The following is a 4,072-nucleotide window of genomic DNA, read 5'->3' as shown; positions in this document are numbered from 1 at the left end:
GCCTCTGGATCAGCACTACTGCACTGAGGCAGATCATAAGAAGGGCTGCAGATTAGCACAGAGACACAGTATCTGCAGGCCTGGGACATTCATCAAATGCAATGGTGAGATTGCATCATATCCGCCATCTATGGGGGGGGGGGGGGTTGGGTCATCTGCCCCCCCCAATCCTGTTTCAAAACCAAAATAATCATGATGGTGAAACAGTCAAAAAACATGAGCTCCCTGAAATAAACACATGAAAACAAACGATAATCCAATCAGTACATAACATTAGTCATTTAGCAGACACTCTTCTCCAGAGCGACGTACAATAAAGTGCAGATCAGAACCATGGACAAGTGCGTTAAAGACCCAAGAGGAAAGTACAGTTCCAAGTCCTAGAGTGATCACTTAGATGAAACTTGAACCCTTGAAGAGTGCATCAGCCTTCCAACTAGCATACCATGGTTGGCAGCTAGAATACCCTGAATGCTAAAATAATTTGATATCAGTACAATTATAACCTATAGCGTACACTTGGCTGATTACTGCTTATTTTATTCATTGCTATAAAGTAATTATAACAGTAAATACAGAAAAACATTTTTTAATGTTTCCTATGATTCCTTCCGTATGCCTTTCATCAAATCAGTTAAGCTCCATGCATGACTTTTGCGTGAATATTTTAGGCATGTTGTCACCCTGCCAGATAGCTAGCTCATAGGCCAAGTATATATGAACAGATTAAACGTTTAAAACAGATTGTCCTGCACCCTGTGCAGTGTAGATTGCTGCATTGTTTACCCCATCTTCTGTCGGGGTATGGTGTAGTTCCTCTCATTTCTGAGCGGTTAGCAGAGGCCACTCGCTGCATGATCTGCTTCTGTTAATGCAGGTTGGGCTTTGTGCATGTTAATGCTCAGTTTAAATGTGCGTTGTGTGGGAAATGTTCTTCTTTTGTTAATAGCCTTTTCTGCTTTGCAAAATTAGCTCACTTAACTGCTCAGTCTACTTTTCTGAAAAGTTCTTTCGAAGATTTTAAATGTCTTAACATGCCTTCCAATATTTACTTGCACAGGAACAATATTGATCAATACTGAATGTGAAGAATGTCGTGACCAAACGTTTTCAAATAAATCTTCTTCGCCATTCTGCAAACCACACACAGAGTAAGTTTCCTGCATTTATTCCAAAATTACAAGAATTGGGTTTGATACTAAATATAACCCTGATGATTATTTGAGATTTTCTTTGAATGCATTTACTTTTCTGACAGTTGCCAATCCTTGGGACTTCAGGAAATTACAGCTGGAACAGACACATCAGACAGTGTATGTGCAACAAGAAATGATCCTCGTTCCAGAGTTGCTGCGCTTGTGCCTGTGGTGCTTGTAGTAGTGCTGTCACCTGTCATAGGAATTTTCATTTGAAGTAAGTTTGCCCATCTGTCTGATAAGACTTTAATACATATATAAAGGGTATTGGGGTTTAAATACATATGTAAAGGGTATTGGGGTTTAAATACATATGTAAAGGGTATTGGGGTTTAAATGGCTGTTTTTAAGTTACTTACTGTGTTACTTGTATTCTGTGAACAGGAGAGAGAATGTAATCGATGGATAGAACAGCCGCAGGATGAAGGTAAGGGAGTGCACATCTTTGTGGGAGAGATCACAATGCTGATAAGAATACCATTTGATGGGCTGTGTGTAGCCTGGACTGCATCTGTTACAGTCTGTTCTAACAGGTTAGAGCCATTCTGTTCATTTACATTACTGTTACAGTCTGTTCTAACAGGTTAGAGCCATTCTGTTCATATACATTGTAATGAGGGGTAGTTTCAGTTAATGTATTATCTCCTCTCCTAATGTATCTAATCACCACTGGAAATTAATTAAACCCGCTTCTCATTGGCCTCCACTGGCTTCCTATTGCCGCACGCATCCGTTTCAAGGCCCTAGTGTTGGCATTTCAGGCTGCTAAGGGGACTGCCCCACCTTACATACAATCCTTGATCACTCCCTACTCCCCAGCTAGACCACTCTGGTCTGCCAGCTCTGGTCGCCTTATGGTTCCCTCTCTACAAGCACCTGGCGGTCGATCGGCACGTTCACGCCTGTTTTCCGTTCTGGTTCCTCAGTGGTGGAATGACCTGCCTACCACTGTCAGGACAGCAGAATCCCTCTCCCTATTTCGACGCAGACTCAAAACCCACCTTTTCAAACTCTACCTTAGTCCGCCGTCCTGATTTCCCCCGCCCCTCCTTTCTGATATCCCTATCCTTGTGCAACCCCCCCCCCCCCCCCCCCCACTTATGATGACGACTATGTTTAGAACAGCATTCCATGTGTATTTTCCTAGTTCTGGAGCTGATGCTTTGACTTATGGTAGAACCTATGCACTTGTAAGTCGCTTTGGATTAAAAACATCTGCCAAATGACAAAAATGGAAATGGAAATGGAAATGTAAAGGCAAACCAAAAACTGGAACGAAGCAAAAGCACATCAGTGAATGTGGACCAAGATATGTTCATGTTCTCTGGTCATTGTGGGAATATCTACATTGTGGGGTAACCACTGGCAGTCACTGATTATGAGTCAGAAATGTGTGGATCAGGGCAAAAATAAGATAAAACCAAATTAAAGTATGACCTATGAGTTATTTTTCTTTCTTTTTTTTCCCCAGAGAGGAATAACCCCATTGCGCCTCTGTGCCCCACATGCACGGTGAGGCATCCATATTTTGTATACACGGTTTTCATCATAACACCTTCAAGTACACATCACAAGGTTCAGTGATTTTGCTTTGGTAGTGAGCCCATAGACTATATATACATTTTTTTTTCTTGATTTGGCTGTGTCCTTCACAGTTCTTGATTTGTAATCAAACAATCCACATGTGGTTAAAATGCACAAATACCCCTTAATAAAAACATGAAACTTACTGTATCCATTGCACTTCATTTTCCATCTTGGAAGGGATCTTGTGAATTGATAATAATTAGTTCACTTTTTTTAAACAGCCTCCCATACAAGAAACCCAGGGAACAGATGGACCATAACCGATCTGCCTGAGGGTCCCATTGCAGTGGGTCACAGATTTCTGCTCACCGCCCTGCGTCCTCTCCCCGTGGTGGCTGAGACATTCAGCGCTGGATATCAGGAACGTGTCTCCCCAGTCCTTCTCATCTGCTTCCAGAACTGACCGTCAGCAACAGGCTTCCACCACTCAGCCCCCTGCACAGCCAGATTCAGCAGCCAGCGATGGGCCCGGTCCGTTAGGTTCTCATGGTCAACAGGTTTACAGTCACTGAGCACTTTATTAGGAACACCTACTTATCCATGCGATTACCTCATCAGCCAATCTGGAGGCAGCAGTCCAATGCATACAATTGTGCAGATACAGGTCAGGATCTTCAGTTAATGTTCATGTCAACCATCAGAATGGGGCTAGAATTGTGATCTCCGTGATTGCAGCCGTCATTGACGACGTCGTCGACTAATCGTTGCAGCTCTAGTAATCAGTCTCATAAGATTTATGTTGTCTGAAATATCTAACCATAAATTTTGGTTCTCATGTCTATGTGACACCGAAACACACACCAGACTTTTAATTTTACAGTACAAACACAGAACATAAATGTGGGTAAATGTGACTGCGTAAGAACTGTTCCAGTCCCCAGCTCCAGAGGCTGGAGCCTTTTTGCCGGACAAGATAGTCCCAAACAGTCCTAAACTGAACGGGGTTAGCGGTTAGGGGTTAGGGGGGTTTGAAAAAAATGTGTGTATATATATATATATATAATACACACATGGACAAAATTGTTGGTACCCCTCTGTTATTGAAAGAAAAACCCATGGTGGTCACTGAAATAACTTGAAACTGACAAAAGTAATAATAAATACAAATTTACTGAAAATTAACCAATGAAAATCAGACATTGCTTTTGAATTGTGGTTCAACAGAATCATTTTAAAAAACAAACAGGCCTGGACAAAAATGATGGTACCCTTAACTTAATATTTTGTTGCACAACCTTTTGAGGCAATCACTGCAATCAAACGAGTTCTGTAACTGTCAATGAGACTTC

General features: G+C 41.8%; 1 long non-coding RNA gene across 1 annotated transcript; it reads left to right on the top strand.

The window, feature by feature from the left end:
- Positions 1-1,277: 1,277 nt before the first annotated feature.
- LOC133139465 (uncharacterized) lies at positions 1,278-3,637 on the top strand. Its single transcript, XR_009709817.1, has 4 exons — positions 1,278-1,413; positions 1,581-1,623; positions 2,668-2,708; positions 3,005-3,637. It is a non-coding gene; the product is annotated as an uncharacterized LOC133139465 (long non-coding RNA).
- Positions 3,638-4,072: the final 435 nt, after the last annotated feature.

This window comes from Conger conger, chromosome 10 (genome assembly GCF_963514075.1).
Source record: "Conger conger chromosome 10, fConCon1.1, whole genome shotgun sequence".
NCBI classification, from domain to species: domain Eukaryota; kingdom Metazoa; phylum Chordata; class Actinopteri; order Anguilliformes; family Congridae; genus Conger; species Conger conger.
Note: the sequence above shows the minus strand (reverse complement) of the source record. Positions and strands in the feature narration are given on the sequence as shown.